This window comes from Camellia sinensis, chromosome 12 (assembly GCF_055761805.1).
Source record: "Camellia sinensis isolate YWXY chromosome 12, ASM5576180v1, whole genome shotgun sequence".
NCBI classification, from domain to species: domain Eukaryota; kingdom Viridiplantae; phylum Streptophyta; class Magnoliopsida; order Ericales; family Theaceae; genus Camellia; species Camellia sinensis.
In genome coordinates, this window is record NC_138972.1 from 49910709 (window position 1) to 49930631 (window position 19923).

Sequence of the window (19923 nt, forward strand, 5' to 3'; positions counted from 1 at the left end):
CCTATTAAAAATCGAGGTTCAAGGTGCAGGAGCTTCAATGCAATCAGACACTGAGATTCGAGGAGTTGGGCTTGGACTTTTGTCTTCCTTTACTTCTTCCACAATGATATGTTATACATCTTCCATCTTCCCTTTTCTTTTGGAAGAGATACGAATGGGTTTAGTTGACATAAATCCGACTCCAGTCTCTGGGGGCTCACCTTGTACCCTTGTTGCCTTAACTTTTTTTGAGTTTCGTTAAGACCGTGAATTTTCTCACCTGTAAGTTTAGGACTTAACTCTCCCAGTGATGAGGGATCAGCAAAGTCATAACCTGACTTGACTAGAAGCTTGCAATATTGTGGATCAAACCTTTCCATTCGTCTTTTAGGTAAGGAGCCATGTTCGATAGAATTTTGTGTAGCCCTAACAAATCCCTTTAGTGAAGGTTTAATTAGGCTTGACAATCCCACCTGTGGAATTGGTATTGTTGCATCTACTCTTAGTATCTGCAGATCTTCTTTTATTGCGGGGTTAGCAAAGTCTTCTTTAATTTTTTGCGGACGTTGTGACTTCTTCAAACGGTGACTGTCCTTCTTTCCGTTGAGACTTCGACACATACTTGAAGACTTTTGTCATTGCATGGCCTTTTGAGGATGAAGGTTGTTTTTGTGGTGACATGACCTCAGGTGCTTTTTTGCCACTTGATACGTCTTCCCTTGAGAAGTCCAACACAACTTGCTTTTCTTCATTCATTTTCTCTTTTCTTACAGAAGGGATTTCAACTGTGATACCTTTAGGTATCCCATTGGAATCTAGATAAAATTTTGCATCAGTAAAATGAGCCTCAGTTTCTGTAAATGGCTTATCATCTGCTAGCACCGTCTTTATTCTACCTTGGTCAAATTTAAAACACTGATGGAGAGTTGACGCAACTACACCATTTCCATGGACCCAAGGTCACCCAAGCAACAAATTATAGGACATTCTTGCATCGATGATGTGAAACAAAGTATGGGCTATGAGTTCTACAATGGTAAGGTTCAAACAAATCATACCAATCGCACGTTGCCCCCCCTTGGTTGAAACCTTAAATAACCAAACAACTTCGGGCTAACTCGTCCACTGGGATTCCCAGTTTCTTCATGGTGAACTTTGGCAAGATGTTTACCACTGAGCCTCCATCAATAAGGATGCGGTTAACTTTTTGTTCACTAATAAAACTAGAGACAAACAATGGGCGATTGTGTGGCTTTGAACCTAGTTGAAGGTCTTCATCAGTGAAGGTGATTGTTGTGCAAGAAGAAACAGAAGTAATGGAGTTCACCTTTGGATAATCTAGCTCATTAACAATAAACTCATATTTGCCAGGATCTTCTAACACTCGAATAAGTGCAAGTTGTATAGATCTAAGAAGTTGAGACGCTTTATACAAACTGAAACATGGGGGTAGTTCTTTCAAGATTGTCAGGACGTCAATTTCTACCTTATCTGGTGTTGCCTTAATGGTGTGAACTTGTTCCACATCTGCTTCAATGGTTGAAACCATGTAAGCTACCTCAACCAACTTATCTCCAAAATACCCAATGGGGAAAAAGTCTCATAGGATGATTGGGGTAGGTGAGTATTCTTCAAGAAATTTATGTACATGTTGCATCTTCTTTTCACTTTTCTTTTTGTCCATCACCTCCTTTTTGGAATGTCGATTGGAATTCTTCTTTTCTTCTACCTTCTTGAGTGAAAAATGTTTAGTCTTGGACTTACTTCTTCGTGACTTCCTTCGTGTCACAAGAGTCTAACTTTCATCTTCTCCAATAGTTAAGACTTCTTCAAAACCATCGTGGGCATACCTATCTTGATTTGGAACTTGAATAATGATAGGTTCAAGTGAACCAAACTGGATGACTTTGGAAATTGTTTTCACTGTTGGGATTACAGACTATGACATTTCTGTCTTGGATTTTGAGGATGGAGAATTTAGAGGTCCTATAATAACCGTCGCATGGTTGGATTCTACCAATTCGTCAAGGTCCAAGAGGATTTTGTTCTTCCTAGCCAAGTCCACGAGTAATTCCTTTAACACGAAGCATTTTTTAGTAGGATGGCTAACTATTCGATGATAGTGGCAATACTTCAGGTCCTTCACACGACCAATTTTGTCAGGACATTTGCACTCAGGGAGTTGAATGACTTTCTTTTTAAGTAAATCTTCTAACATCGCTGATATATTAGAGTTAGAAAATGGATACTTCTTTTCTTGTAGTTCTTTCAGAGATGGGCGTATTTTCTTTTTTTCTTCTTTCTTCTTGTCTTTCGTTGAAATCTTGACTGGAGCTGTGGTTACCACCATTGCTTCTTTGGTGGTACCTTTGAAAGGCTTGCCTTATTTTTTCACTTCTTTGTTATCTTTCCTTTGTTTAAGAATAGGAAGGTCTTTCCCGCCATGGTTGGCTATGCTAATTCCCATGTCATGTGAATGTGTAGCCAACTCTTCAAATGTTCATGGTTTTATCCCTTCAAGGATGTAAAGGAGTCCCCACTGCATGCTGCACATCTCCACAGTTGAGATCTCAGAGAGTCAGTCTTTGCAATCTAGATTTAGAGCATGCCAACGGTTGATGTAGTCTGCCACAGGCTCGTCCTTCCATTGTTTGGTACTGATTAAATCCATCACGCTTACCATACGACAGGTGCTATAGAAACGATTAAGGAATTCACGTTCCATTTGCTCCCAATTGTCAATTGATGCAGCCTCCAAATCAGTGTACCAATCAAAAGCATTTCCTTTGAGTGACCAAACAAATTATTTGACAAGTAGGTCTCTGTCTATCTCGGCATTTTTGTAAGTTTCAGCAAAGTGAGCCACATGCTGTTTAGGATTACATTTTCTGTCAAACTGTTGGAACTTGGAAGGTTGGTATCCATTAGGCATTCAAAGAATGTCTATCCTCTTTGTGTAAGTCTTGGAGTACATGAAAGCGCTGTGTGAGGGCCTACCGTATTATGCTCGGATGGTATTTGCAATCATGTCTTTGAGTTGTTGAACAGACAAAGAAGCAATGGATGTTGGTTGACTACTTGTGACAATCGCTTGCCTCGCAACAGATGTATGGCAAGTTTCCTCACCAACAACTTGCTTGGACTTAGATGTAGCGTTCATTTTCTCAACAAACATGCCTTGTGGTGTAAAGCCAGTTGGATGAGAATTGTCTTGACTTGCCTCGTCAGCATTTTATGCTTCTAACTTGTTCATCATGGTGGCAATCTGCAGATCTTTCTCTTCCACAATTTTGGTGAGCTTGTCAATGGCACGAGCCATGGTCGCCAATTGTTCTTCCACTGAAGTGGTACCGGCGGTCATGACTTGCATAGCCACCGAGCGAGACAAATCTGAGTGATTTGATGAAATTGAATGTTGAGGACTACTAGGAGATAATCCCGAGTGTAAGCTTGTACTTGAGTTTACATCAGAAGCTACGGGTGTTGGGAGAAACCTTTTGGCAGAGAATCCTTTGAGACAGAAGTGGATTTCTTACATTCCCTCACTTCCTTTTGCTTAGCTTCAGACGTGGATACCGTGATAGATTTGTGAGACTTGCCTTGCGCTTGTTTTGTTGCATTGGTGGTTGGCATGACCTCGTGAGTGGCGAGAGCAATGGTAGCATTGGTCTTGCTACAAGTGATCAGACACGTAGAAGTGCTGTTGTTTCAAGTCATGATAGCAACATTCTTGCATGCATTCTTATTGATTAGAGCAATTTGAACTTTCTTTGAAGCCATTATGCTTGATCAAACAAGGCTTTAGGAAAATGCTTTAGGAGAAAGAGATGAGAGGCAAAGAGGTCCCACAGGGCGTGCCAAAATTTGTGAACACAAATTTCGTATCCTGCAATTAAGACGCGAAATAAATGCACAAATAAGTAATTTTATTGATTATAATAAATGGGTAATTCTCTATGATTTGCCCTATTACAAAAGAACAAGTCCTCTAATTCAATCTCCGAAATTGGCGTGATTCAACAGCTATAAAAGCTTGTTGTTGAACTAGACAAGTTGATGGATTTCTTCAAGTCTTCGAATGGAAAAACTTGGAGAAAAAAGGCTTGATCGATGGCTTGAACGGCTTGATCTCGAACGAGTCTTGAAATGATCTCTTTGAAAAGAGAGACCAAATTTGTATTTACAACTTGAAAGGATTGACACAAGTTTGGAGTGCTTGATAATCCTTTCTTCTAAGTTTGAGGAACTTTAGAGAGAATTTTAACAAGAGAATTTGGCAGAGTCTCGAGATTGCTTAGGAGCTTGCAAGACCATTAGCCAAAGAATCTGTCCCCTCTCCTCATGGTGAAGCCTCTATTTATAGGCTTAGGAGAGAAGGATCAATTTTGGAAACTCCAAAATTGATTTGAATTTCCAAGAAAATAACAATTTATTTCGTAATTTATGGATATGATTTGCATTCAAATTTAAATTTGAATTATTCCACCAAATTTTGACAAAATACTTTCGTGGACCCCACACTTTTTTTTTTGAGTTGACCCAATTATCAAAATAGGTTCACTTTTCTTTTGGCATGACCCATAGCTTAAAATGGGTTAAGATCCATAATTTTAGTAGGACCCTCATTCATTTGAAAATTTTGACCATCTTAATTTTGACCAATCAAGAAAATTTATATGCCTCGATTAATCAGATGGTGATCAAGACACGTGAAAATTTAAGTGTCTATGGCTGCCAAAATCGAGAATGATCCAACTGTGGCCCTGGCTTCTACAGATGTTGATATCAAGGCCGCTGATGAGAAGACGTATGCTGAGGGACGAGAAGATGTCAGAGAGCAATACAAAAAGCAAGTCAATCAGGCCTGCAACCAAGGCTACTATCTTAGATGGGTTGTAACCTTGAAGAAACTCTCCGTCCCCGAGGACTCCCCACTAAGAGATCTTGGCCAACTTGATATACATTTCCCTCCATCCCAGTCCAATCCAAGAAGGAATGGGAGGAAGAACAAGACCAGGCTAACATCACTATTGTAGGAGCTAAGTCCGCAACTCTAAATGATCAAGTCTTGGACCTAACTGAAGAAAATGAGGATGAGGTCTCCAAGAGCACATCTTCAAAGAAGGTTGGCGCCTCTGGAGCCAACAAGAGCATTGAAGATACTCTCAAAGAGATAGACCAATAAGTCATAGTCGATACCGAGGCTAAGAAGGTTGCTACTCTATCCACCGAGCTGAAACACCGCCAGTAGCTGAAGTGGAACAGATTGAGAACATTACCCCAACATCCGATACTTAGGATGCTTCTCTTTTTTGGGTTGTTCTTTTTTCTTTTTTTTTTCTTGTACTTTACTTTTGAACAATTTTCCGCTTTTGCGAGGTCGAAATGCCATTTGTTGTACTGAAACAAGTTCCTCTTTTATGAATGCGTGTCCATTTTTGAGTAAGTGTTGGATGGTTGCTACTTTAAGTTGCTTTCATGTTCCTTGTATACTTTTGTTGTCTTTATGCTTTGTTTCTTACGAAATCTTCTAAGTATAACATCTTGGATAACACCTCATCTTGGGTAACATAACCACCTTGGATTACAACATCTCGAATAGAATGGTTATTTATCTTGGATAACTTCAACTCAAAAAAAAAAAAAAAAATTGAAAATTTTAATAAGTATCAAATTCAAATTACTGGCTCAAACATATCCATGCTCTCTAAATTTTTTCTGAAAATTTTAATAAGTATTACATTCAAATTACTGGCTCAAACTCATCCATTCTCTTTGCCCCCTAATGTGAATGTAAGTTCAACTTAGGTTCACATTAAGGATACATTATCTAAATCTTGCCTAAGTTTGACTTAGATATCCATGATCGGAGTCATCGTGTTTAGCTCGTCTAAACAAAACACTTAAGGCTTAACCTTAGTACATCGAGAGTACTAGCTACCTCGGTTTTTTGTACAAACTAGCCAGATCATGGGTGGTTTCGTCATGTTTCTCTTTGAAACATCTCTTTAACTTAGTTCAACTTTGTTATCTTGGGAAGTCTAAGTTAAGCGTCATGTTTCTCTTTGGAACATCGGCCTAGGACTTTCTGTCTTATCTAACAGTTATTACGTAATACATGAATTTCAATCAACATTTTGTAAGGAACAAAATTGGACTAATATTTTATTAATCAGTGCTTTTACTAAACATCTTCTAAATTACATCAAAAGTAGAAAAAGGAAATTAGTGATAGAAGAACTTCAAATTACTAGTATTCCATGGTCTTGGCAATTCCTTGCCATCACTGTCTTCTAGCCAATATGCTCAGTTGCTGACAACTAAGACAATTCTGTATGGCCTTTCCTAGTTTGAGCCAAGCTTATCCTCCCTATGATCTTTCTTGTTGCCGATAACCTTTCTTATGATGAGATTCATAATTTGGAATTCCCCGGGATTCACCTTCTTGTTGTATGACTGACAAGTCTCTGTTGGTATGCCCCCAGCCGAATTGCTGGTCTCTCCCTCCTTTCGCCAATCAAGTCCAGATCTCGGGCTAGGAATATAGGAATGTCTCATTTGTCCCATTATCTACTTCCTGAGTTTGAACTCCAGGGATGTCGATCTATAGTGGTATAACAACATTTGTGCCATAAGCCATGGCGAAAGGTGATTCTCTAGTTGATCTTCTTGGCGTAGTATGATATGCCCATAGTACATTAGGCAACTTCTCCACCCACTTGCCCTCGGTAGCTTTTAGTGTCTTCTTTATTCCATCTACGATGGTCTTGTTAGAGGCCTTGACTTGGCCATTGCTTTTGCGGGAAGCTTGTAGTAGTTCTTGCTATTTTATTTCTCATAGAAATTCTTGATCAACTTGCTATCAAATTGGGTACCATTTTCTGCCATAATGGCTCTTGGGATCTTGAATCTGGTAATAAAGTTCTTCTAGATGAAGCTTCTCACATCCATATATCGGATTTTGTCCAAAGGTTAAACCTCCACTCACATTATGAAGTAGTCCATGGCTACTAGCAAGTATTTCCTCTGTCTAGTTGCCTTGGGCAACTACCCAATTAGATCATAGCCCACTGGGCAAATGACCAATAACTGGATACTAGATTTAGATCTCCAACTGACTAGTGTATCAAAGGTGCAAACCTTTGACACTTCTCGCACTTATTGACATAGGCTTTCGCGTCTTTCTACATGTAGGGCCACCAGTAGCCTTATGATATGGCTCTGTGGGCAAGAGATCTGCCCCCTACATGGCTTCCACAAACTCTTTTATGGATCTCTATAAGAAGTCTTCTACCTGGGAAGAATGCACTCATCGTAATAATGGTCTCGTGAAGGACCTTCTGTAGAGGTGGCCTTCTACTGACAAGCAGAACCTTGCCGACCTTAGTCTGATCTTGTGTGCCTCCTTCTTGTCTTTTGGTAACCCACCATCTGTGATAAATTTGACAGAGGCATCTATCCAGCTTGGGCCTAACTCTATGCACGTCGTTTCATACTTTGTTATTAGGGGTTCAATTCTTAGGCTTGACAAGTAGTCCACCATGATTGTTCTCAGTGAGTTCGACTTTATTGCTGAGGCAGCGTTTGCCAGTGCATCTATATGACTATTGTCATGACCCGAACCCGCCCCCATGGGTTAAGGACATAATCGGCCAGTAATCATGAGATTACCTACGGCCTCAAACCAAAATCAGATATGTTTTAACAGAGTTAAGGAGGCCAAACGGAAGCAATTTCAAACTTTTGTCCATAGAGTCGTGCTTACATGACACATCATAACGATCCATTCATATACATGTTAATAACTCATATCAGAATATGTAATAACATAAAGTTCTATACATACAGGATCATTAAGGTTAAGTCAGTCATACCCAAAGTCTATATACAAAAGTAATCCAATGTCTTCGCGAACATAACCAAATTATATCAAAAGAACAAAAAAGGGCGAAGATAAGTCTTGTGCGTGAGACGTTTGGGCTGACTCTCCAAAACCTTGACTGTTCTCACAAACTTCACTGAGGCTGGGTTTGGACCTCCCTTGGCTCACCTACAGACACATGAATGAGCGTGAGCGAAAGCCCAGTGAATAATATCAAATAAAGAATATACACGAACAGTATTTAGAAGGACATGCACCAAACGGCCTTGGGCCCAATTCATGTTTCTATCTAGTATATACATATATACATAGGTCAAGTAACTGCGGTTCCAAGCACATCAGACGGCCTCGGGCCCAATCCATTCATGTCAAACGGCCTTTGGCCCATTTATCTTTTATTCATGTCAAACGGCCTTCAGCCCATCCATTCTTTCGTTCATGTCAAACTGGCCGCTGGCCCATTCATACTTTCATTCATGTCAATCATGACAAACTGGCCTCTGGCCCATTCACACTTTCATTTGTGCCAAACTGGCCTCTGGCCCATCCATACTTTCTTTTATGTCAAACTAGCCTTTGGCCCAACCATTCATTCATGTCAAACGGGCCTTTGGCCCAATCATTCGTTCATGTCAAACTGGCATTTGACCAAATCATTCATTCATGTCAAACTGGCCTTTGGCCCAATCATTCATTCATGTCAAACGGGTCTTTGGCCTGATCATTCGTTCATGTCAAACTGGCCTTTGGCCCAATCATTCATTCATGTCAAACTGGCCTTTGGCCCAATTATTCATTCGGCATAGCGAACATTTATCCACCATTCAAATTAACGAACTTATAAGACTTACATAGAAGTAAGCAATTGGACCAATAACATACTTCAGATATCTTTATTAAGATAATACTCATAGTGATCGGCTGGATGATTTGCCCTGGAGTTCGACCCTACACATTCCATGAACACAATGGGTCACAAACAATTCAATCCGTTCTTAATTCACATATTCCTCTTTAGGCTTCATTCTTATCCTTTTAACTCATTTAAAATGCTTAATGCATGCCTAAGAGTACTTAGAAGTGAAAGAGAACGGAAAATGAAACACATAACTCATTTACAAAATTTCAGAAGCAGGGGTCCCCCGCTCGAGCGTGGACTTCCCCGCTCAAGCGGACCCTTTGGGTCTACAAAAGTTCTGCTTACCTCATTTTTACGCTCGAGCGTGAACTCGGATGCTCGAGCTGAAGGTCATTCTGCATAGCTCCCCGCTCAAGCATGAACTTCCCCGCTCGAGTGGACATCATGTCTGCAAAAAGTTCTGGGAGCTTGTATTTCCCGCTCGAGCGGACATGCTAAATTCTGGAAAATCCAGAATTATTCTTGAGCTTCAAACTTGCATTCAAATCAACATATCTTGCACATTATGACTCAAACTTCACATATACATTCACTAACATGATCCAACACCAAATTCATTACATTATGAAGCTCAATTTCATGAAGTAATCACATGCATGTCTCAAATTACAGCAAACTTATTCCCAACATAACAATTTCATGTATTTAAAACTCATACTCTCATGAATTGTACATGCATGTGAGAAATAGCTCTCATTCTCAATTTAGATGATGAAGAGATGATCAAAAGCATGAACTTCAATCAAATATTCAACATGGATCATGTCTTTCAAGCTCAAACATACAAATTCATGGCAATTCCTGCATGCATGTGCACATAAGCTTTAAATTCTTCAATTTCATCTCAATTGATGTTCTTCATCACCCAACTAGCTTGAATACACAAATTTACAAACTTATACCCATGAATTTATGCTCAAATGCTCACCTAGAGGTTCAATCTTCCAAATAGTCGCAAGTTCTTGAGCCTAGCCCTTCAAAGGTTGAGCTCCTTAGTAAAATCTTCAAAATTGGCCCTTCTTCCTCTCTAAGTTCGGTTCTCCCTCTCTCTAGAGAGCAATTTCAGATTCTTTGAGCTCAAAAAGTGAGCCTAAATGGAGTTGGGTCCTTTATATAGGCTCCTCTAATCACATTGCTTTAATACTAATTAATTGAGCACTTAATTAATCGTTCTAAATCTAATTATTTTGATCCGAATCAATTTTCAATTAAATTTCACCATAGGCTCTAAAAATTACGCTAATCACAATGGCGTAATCAATTTCGGGTTTTGTGGCCGATAAGGCCTTCAATTTGCAATTTATAACAGTAAGTTGAACAGATATTCCTACGGCGAACAGATAGAAATTCAAAACCACATATATTCACATAAATGGCACACAAAATCATATGAAACGCATAACCACAATCATAATTAAGGTTAATTAGCATAATATGGACTATCACAACTATTGTCTTCTTAGCAGACTTGCTGAAGCTTACAACTCTGGAATTGTGCTAGTAACTTGATGACCTCTTTGATATAGGCCATCATTCTCTCATCTCAGGCGATGTACTCCCCCGTCGCTTGGTTCACGATGAGTTGGGAGTCACAATAGACTACCCCCTTATCGGCTTCGATTGTTGCTGCTAGCTTTGATCTAGTAATCAGTGCTTCGTACTTTGCTTCATTATTTGAGGCCTTGAACCCTAGTCGGATTGATTGTTCATCTGGTGGGACTAGCACCACACATGCCCCTGCTTCCTGTCGGTTTGAACTGCCATTGACAAAGAGACCAAAGGACTCGCCTATATAAATATCGCAAGGCTTCGATTTCTCTTGCTTTTTCTTTTGTCCTACTAGCTGTAGGTTTATGTTGCTAACTGTGTTTCCTCTAGTTTTTCTGCACATCTTAGGCTAAGGTTCACAGGCCTTGGCTTTGGGCTTGCGCTCACTGTAAACTCAGGAACAAAGTTGGCTAAAACATGCCCTTTGATTGCTGTCCTTGGTCTGTATTCTATGTCGTATTGACCTAGAACTACAGCCCATTATGATAATCTTCCCAAAACTCTCCATGTTCCAACAGAGACTTCTGTGGATGCTCTGTAAGCACCATAATTTTATAAGTCTAAAATTAATGGTTTAGTTTCGTTGATGCCATTACCAAAGTGAGTGTCAGTTTCTCCAGAGGTAGATACCTTGTCTCTACACTTGCCATGGTTTTGCTCACATAATATACCGCATTTTGTTCTCTTTCTTCTTATCGGACAACCACGGCGCTAACCGTGTGGTTTGAGATTGCCAGGTACAAAAATAGTTCTTCTCTTGGAATTGGGTTTGACAATATAAGTGGGGTTGTCAAATACCTTTTCAAGTCGGCCAGGGCGACTTCACATGCTTCTGTCCATAAGAAATTTGTGGCCTTCTTCACCAGCTGGAAGAATGGCCTACATTTATCTAAACTCTGACTTATGAATTTGTACAACAACAAGAAGGAGACTTGCCAAGTCAAACCATGTGGTCGTGGGTTCAATTCCCAAAGATGACACTGAATTGCAGGTGTTGATTTTCAACTACACAACCAAACAAGGAACTTGGCTGGAGAGCACGAGGTAGAATAAATTAAACCAAGCACTTGCACACAAGAAGATAGGAATACCACAGTGCCTCGTCCACTCGGGGGCACTCCGACGATCAAGTCAATCACTTATCTCACAAAGATATCAACTCAATTAATCAGTGCACAAGTAAAATCATACCTTAGACCCATAGGAGTGCCTTACTTTTATAATAAACAATGCCCTTGTTCCCTACAAGTATCACTTAATAGGACTCAAGCATAACACTTATCTCAAACTTAGTTAGATAAGTATGAACCCCTCAAAAGCCTCATCTCTATCTAAACTAAGTGCCTCAACTTATCTAGGACTCTTGTTCTCTATCCGAATATCTTAGATTTCGGTATTACTGCACCATATCTCGGTAATATAACAACAATCTCAACGTCATGGCTTGTCCACATGGCACCTCGGCCATCACCTCGGCCATGTGGCATGACCCTAAAACTATGTCCCCATACATATATATTGCAAGATGGTGAATTTGGAATGTTCTTATGGAGGTTATGTGGTTTTAACAATTAGAACTCATTGCGAAATTGTGGGAATTTTCTATAATTAGGCTCCACATTTATCGTTTCTAGATAACAGTTTGAGCTATTTGTTGTGATTGCTAAGAATGGGGTAAATTTTAGGGGTTAAAAGGCATCTATTGAAGATATTTCTAAGTTTGCAAACAAAACTTTGTTGAATTTTGAGAGACTCCAAAGGAAAGCTCATTGCATATTTCTACGTAAGGTTCTGAGGGCATTTTGGGTTCAAATAATGTAGAAGCCATTAGTGCTTGAAAAGTTAGAGATGATTCTATTTACCTCATTACACTTACATTCTGATTATACCCATATACAAAATTTAAAAAAATTAATTTATCTCTTCATGTACTCTAATTTTTTAAACGTAGCCTTATCCCTAACTTCTCTCTCTCTCTCTCTCTCTCTCTCTCTCTCCCTTGTAGATTTACTTGTTCCCTCTCTTAATTTTTCTCAAACGTATAGTTTCAAAGGTATTAGAAATGAGTGGCAACTAGGGTATTGAAGGTGCCAGGGGTGGCAATGGATGTGAGATGGAGAGAGAGGGGGGGTTATAATGGTTGGAATGAGGGAAATAGTGGCAAATCTAGTAGTCGGGGTAAGGAAGAATGAGAGGTAAGGTGGTAGGTTTCAAATCTAAGAAGAAAGATTGGTCAGGAAGGGAAATGGCTAGGGTTGTAAATTTGGGAAAATAAAGGAAAATAGTAGGGAATTGTAGAAAGAAAGCAAGGAGGTGGGTTACGATGATTGCATAGGCGTAGTGAGAAAGGGTGAACGAGAAGGAGCCAATGAGGATTATAGAGAGGGGTAGTGAGGTAGAGTAATAGGAAGAGGAGATTATGGTGGGGAAAGGCAATAGTGGAAGAGAGAAGAGCAGATACTGACAACGAGTTGTGGAGGAGTAATGTCGACAGTAGAGAAGGACGATAATTGGTGTCAAGTGGTGGAGAGGTGTTCGGTGGGTAGATAAATTAAGGTTTCAAAAGTTTAGGGTTTGAGGACTGAAAAATTATTTTTATGTAAGGATAAATGTATAATGAATTAAAAATACAAAGTGTAATAAGTTGAAATTGAGGTGTAAATAGAATTAGTCAAAGCTAAATGAACCAATGTATATGTATTTATACCATATGCACCTTGTGGGGAAGTATTTTTAAGGATGTGTCACGTAGCGGAGATATATCCAAGGTGTTGGCCGAGGTGCCATGTGGATGAACTAGGTTACCGAGGTAATTATGGTATTACCGAGATCTGGTGCGGTAATACCAGAATTTGAGAAATTTGGATAGAGGACAAGAGTCCTAGATAAGTGATGAGCTTAGTTCGGATAAGGATGAGGCTTTTGAGGAGTCCAACTGTATCTAACTAAGAGCCCGAGATAAGCATTGTGCTTGAGTCATTTGAAATGAGACTTCTAGAGGATGAGGGCACTGTTGGCTACAAAAGTAAGGCACCCCTGTGGGTCTAAGGTATGCTTTTACTTGTGCACTGAATACTTGTTTGATATCTTTAAGAGATAAATGACTAACTTAATCGTCGGAGTGGCCCCGGGTAGATGAGCCACCGTGGTATTCTTGTCTTCTTGTTGGAAAGTACTTGGTTTAATCTATTCTGTCACGTGCTCTCTAGCTAAGTTCCCTGTTTGGTTGTGAGGTCGGAAATCAACACCCACAATTTGGCACCATTTGTGGGACTTAGTAGAATAAATGATTAATGATGGACAAGAAGTGAGAGTCAAGGATGACATGCACAATGAAGAAGAGGAGTACATAGATCCCAACGCTGGAGTGAGAAACGATGGCGAAAAAGTGTAGGAAGTGAACCCTGAGGCCAACAATGGTGCAAGTGGTCGAAATAATCTGAGAAGAGGTAACCGGGAAGAATGCTACAACGAAAGTGATTACTAGGTATGGAAAGAAAAATGCATGAGGAGAGATGACGAGCTGAAGGACTTGGCAAACAAGTTGACGGATTTGCAGATTATTGTGAGCTTTATTATGCAAAAGGAAGGTGATGTAGCTTGTGATGCCTTTACCGAAAATGCCAACCCTTGTAGGAAACACCAACGCTTAAAAGGAAGGACTGGCTATTGTGCTAACAATCCCCCATCATGAGAAGAGACCTGGGAATTCACTTCGGCTATCCTATAATGCAGGTGAACCGACACACGGCAGGAAAAATCCCAAAGAACCTCAAGGACCAAACAAACCCAGGTTAGGAGATCTTGGCAAGTCCACAAGTAGCGCATCTACTTTGACGACGGTGCAGACATAGAAAAGTCCAAAAGGACGTATCCCAACACCGGAAGACTTGCGAGATTACTTCCAGAGAAAGAGGCAGGATTCCGAGATCACATCCATCGCCCAGCCGAAGACACCATTCTCAGTGGAGTTAGATGCGTTTGAGGCACCAAAGAAGTTCAGCATACCGAGATTCTAGATCTATATGTTAAGTCTGACCCAAGCTTCCATGTTAGTTTATATCTGAATGCGATGGCTTTGTGGAGTGGGAATGAACAATTACTATGCAAGATGTTCCCATTGACATTTGGGGAAATAGCATCAGACTGGTTCCACAAGTTGTCGAAAGGATGTATAAAGAGCTGGAAAGGCCTGACCAAGATGTTTGTAGCCAAGTTCGTTATAAACAGGCTACCACCATTGAGGTTAGATTCCTTAGTGGCTTTGAAGATAAACGATGGCGAAGGCCTTAGGGCTTACGCCAAGGTACTATAAGGTTTACAACTAGATCCCGGCTGGTAACCAGGAATGTGCGGTCGTTTCTCATAAGAACGGCTTGGAAGACGATTGGCCGCTTCAGCAATCCCTTGTAAAAACCCTCCCAAAGAACATGGAGGATCTCATGGCAAGGATTGAGAAGTACGCAACGGCAGAGAAGGATAAGAAAGCAAAGAAGACAAGCGCAATAAAGTAGGAGAAGAGAAACGGTTCACCAAAGCGTAACCAAAGAAATAACTATACCGACAAGTCAGAACCTGGATTGAAGGCTATGCAGGCCGCGAGCATAGTTTTCAAGATCCTTGTTCATAGGGTCTTGGAAAGGATCTAAAATCAGCCTTACTTTAGGCCACCGCAGAAGATCCCGGGAGAGTGTATGGGTAGAAACCCCAAGAAGAGTTATGCCTACCATGATAAGAATGGGCACATGACTCAAGGCTGCAGGGCCCTGAAATAATACCTGGAAGATCTAGTCAGACAGGGACACTTAAGAGACTTGATAGACGAAGCAAGGACAAGAGAGGAACATACGAAGTTGGCCCAGGTGCCTGGAAAGACACCTCAACCTCTGCCACCACAGGTAGATGGACCGCGGGTCATCAACATGATCCATACGAAGGTCAATGAGTACGAGATCCGAGTTGAGACACAGAGGGTAAGACATCTACAGCATGTCTACTAAGTCCAGCAGAAGAACATCGGAGGCTGATGATCTCATTGATAGAAGAAACCTAGACATGGTACAACATCCGCACAACGATGCTCTAGTAGTAACTCTGAAGGTTAGAGAGTGCTAGGTAAGGCGCATATTGATAGATTAAGGCAGTTCCTGTGACATCTGTACGTCAGATGTTACAAGAAACTTGATCTTCATAAAGACGATATGGAGCATTCCGACAGCCTCATGGTCAGATTCAATGGAACCCCAACGTGGCCACTGGGGACCACAAACCTGAAGGCTCAAGTAGGAACCAAGACGGTAACCACAAAGTTTACCATAATAGACACCACCTCCCCATATAACATCATCTTGGGAAGACCTTGGCTGCATACGATGAGGGTTGTTCTCTCAAAGCTACACCAGCTACTTCTGTTCCCAAACGAGTTCAGTGTTAAAGAGGTAACGAGAGACCAAGTGCAACCAAAGAATTGCTCCATGGCAGTAATAAAGTACACATGCATTGTTAGAGAAGCAGAGACGGCGAAAGTGGAAGACGGAGACCAAGAGGTCTTGGACGATGTCAGCAAAGAGTCGCCAACAAGAGCCAGGAACCCTTGAAAAAGGTCTTGGTACAAAAAGGGGGACGAAGAATGATTCTTCCTCATCGGCTCGGGCTTGGCCTAGGAAGAAGAAAGAAAATTGTAAGCTTTTTTATGAGCAAACATAGAGGTGTTCGCTTGGACACCCTACGAGATACCGGGGATCAACCTCGAGGTCACCTGCCACAAGCTCAACGTGGACAGGATGGCCAAACATGTGGTCTTGATAGCTAAGCCACCAACTTTGATCCATGTACAAGTAGTTGAAGAAGAAGTAGAAAAGCTGCTGGAGGTCCAGACAATCTGAGAAGTAAACTACTCGGCATGGTTGTCCAACACAGTGGTAGCGAAAAAGAAGAATGACAAGTGAAGGATTTGTGTGGACTTCACAAGCCTGCATAAGGTTTGCTCGAAGGACTGGTTCCCTTTGCCAAAGATAGACCAACTTATGGATGCGACATCTAGCCATGGAAGGATGAGCTGCCTTGATGCATACCGAGGCTGTCATCAGATAGCCATGTATGTTCCAAATGAAGAGAAAACAACATTCATTACTCCAAAGGGACTTTACTGCTACAGAGTGATGCCCTTTGGACTGAAGAATGCAGGGGCAACATACTAGAGGCTAGTAACAAAAATGTTCAAATATTTGATCAGGAAGACCGTGGAAGTCTATATCGACGACATGGTCATGAAGAGTAAGGAGCCTTCAGATTATTTAGTTGATTTAAAGGATGTTTTTGATATCCTGAAAGCATATTGGCTTCGTTTGAATGCCTCAAAATGCACTTTCGTCATGGGATCTGGTAAGTTCTTAGGATATTTGGTGACCAAGAGAGGAATTGAACAAGTCCTGACCAAATCAAAGCCATCCTTGATCTGAAGAGCTCGACAACAGCAAAAGAAGTCCAAGTTCTGACTGGCAAGGCAGTTGCACTAAACAGATTCATCAGCTGGAGTTTGGACAAGTGGAAACCATTCTTCCAGCTATTGAAAAAGGCCACAAAATTTCTATGGACGGATGAATGCGAAGTTGCCAAGGCCAACTTGAAGAAGTATTTTACAACCCCATCGGTATTGTCAAGTCCAGTTCCATAAGAAGATCTATTATATATTTGGTAGTCTTGGACCACGCCGTTAGTGTCGTGGTCGTCTGGGAAGAAGGAGGAGAGTAGAAGGTGGTGTATTATGTGAGCAAGACCTTGGCAAGCGTAGAAACGAGGTACCTATCTCTGGAAAAACTAACACTTGCCGTAGTAATGGCATTAAAGAAACTAATCCATTACTTTCAAGCTCACAAGATAGTGGTACTCACAAACCATTCACTGAAGTCCATGCTGCAACATTGGGACCTAACAAGCAGATTAGTATGATGGGCTATGGTTCTAGGCCAATATGATGTAGAATACAGGCCAAGGACAGCAATCAAAGGTTAGGTTTTGGCCGACTTTGTTACTGAGTTCATACCTAGCGCAAGCCCGAAGCCCAGACCAATAAACCTTGGCCTAGGGTGCGCAAAAGAATCAGAAGAAGCAAATCTGGCACCATAGAACTCTACAAGATAGAAGAAAGATCAAGGAAAATCGAAGCCTTATGACATCTACATCGGCGAGTCCTTCTGCCTCATTGTCGAAGGCAATTCAAACCGACAAGGAGCAGGGGTAGGAGTAGTGCTGGTCTCACCAGATGGACAGATGATAAAACAGTGAATTCGACTAGGGTTCAAGGCCTCAAACAATAAAGCAAAATACAAGGCACTAATTGTCAGATTAAAATTAATAGCAGCAGTCGAAGCCAAGGAGGTGGTAGTTTATTGTGACTCCTAACTTATCATAAACTAAGCAACAGGAGAATACACAGCCTAAGATGAGATGATGGTGGCCTATGTCAAAGTGGTCATCAAGTTACTAGCACAATTCCAAAGTTGTCGGCTACAGCAGGTCTACCAAGAAGACACTTGCCACGCTGATGCCCTGCCTAACCTTGTCAGCGCCATAACGTTAGATACGCTGAGAACAATAATAGTAGATTATCTATCAAGACCAAGCTTAGAACCCCTAATAACAGAATATGAGGCAATGTGCGTAGAGTTGGGTCCAAGCTGGATGGATACCTTAGTCATATTCATCAGAGATGGCCAGTTGCCAGTAAACAAAAAAGAGGCATACAAGATTAGACTGAAGTCGGCCAAATTCTGCTTATTAGTATAAGGCCATTTGTACAGAAGGTCCTTCATTGGACCTTTGCTGCGATGTGTGCATCATTCCCAGGTGGAAAATTTCTTGTACAAGATCCACGAAGGAGTTTGTGAAAGCCATGTTAGGGTGAGATCCCTTTCCTACAATGTCGTATCACAAGGGTATTGGTGGCCCTGCATGCAAAAGGATGCTGAAGCCTATGTCAGGAACTACGAGAAGTGTCAATGGTTTGCACCCTTGATACATCAGGTAGTTGAAGATCTTAACCTAATATCCAGTCCCAAGTCATTTGCCCAATGGGGCATGGATTTGATTAGGCAATTGCCCAAGGTGACTAGGCAAAAGAAGTTCTTATTGGTGGCCATGGATTACTTTACAAAGTGGGTAGAAATTCTGGCCAAAATACAAGACGCGGATGTCAGGAATTTCATATGGAAGAACATTATTACTAGATTCGAGATCCCAAGAGCCATTGTGGCAAATAATGGAACCTAGTTCAATAGCAAGCTGATCAAGAACTTTTGTATGAAATATAAGATCAAGAACTACTAATCAACTCCCAGCTTCCATCAAAGCAATGGCCAAGCTGAGACCTCCAACAAGACTATCCTAGATGGAATAAAGAAGAGGTTAGAATCTGCCAAGGGCAAATGGGTAGAGGAGTTGCCTAATGTTTTATGGGCATATCGCACTACGCCGAGGAGATCTACTGGCCAATCATCTTTTGCCATGACTTATGGCACTGAGGCCATCATATCTCTGGAGATTGGCATTTCTAGAATCAGAAATCAAGGAGTAGAAAATGGGACAAAAGAGGAATTCCTCGAGATCTTGACTTAATTGAAAAAATTAAAGAAATGGTAGCAATTCGACTGGGGGCATACCAGCAGAGACTTGCAAGGGTGTACAATCATAAAGAGTTCCAAATTGGGGACTTTGTCCTAAGGAATGTTGTCAACAACCAAAAAGATCATAGGGAGGATAAGCTTGGCTCAAACTGGGAAGGATCCTATAGAATTATGTCGGTCATCGGTAACGGCGTTTACCAACTAGAAAACAGTGATGACAAGGAACTGCGAAGACCATGAAATACTAGCAATTTGAAATTCTTTTATCATTAAGTTTTCAAGTCTTCAATATGTAATCTGAATGATTTAGCCAAAGTATTAATAAAATACTAGTTCGATTATGTTCTTTACAAAATATTGTTGAAATTTATAACTATTAGATAAGACTGAAAAGTCTTAAGCCGATGTTTATAAGGTGAACAAGATGATTAACTTAGACTTGCAATGATAAACTAAGTTAAAGAGATGTTTCAAAAAGAAACAATAGGAAACCGACCACGATCTGGCTAGTTTGTATGAAAAGACAAGGTAAGATAGTACTTTTAGTGCACTAAGGTTAAACCTTAAGTGTTTTGTTTAGATGAGCTAAACACGATGACCTCGGTCATGGATGTCCAAGTCAGACTTAGGCAAGATTCAGACAATGCATACTTAATGCGAACCTAAGTGATACTTAGATTCACATTAGGGGGCAGAGTCCATAAATAAGTTAAGTATGACACTTGTTAAAAAAAAAAATTCGAACAAGTTGAAGTTAGCCGAGATGAATTTCTACAAGTTGAACTTATCCGAGATTGTCGATCCCAGATGATGGATAGTGGTTCTATCTGAGATACATTAGCTTGAGATATTGAGTCCAGAAGACATCATACTTAGAAGAATTCACAAAATTATACAAGAAAGAAACAATCATAACACTTAGTGACAAAAGGAAGCTAAACTTGCATTCAAAATAAAGAACTTGTTCCAAT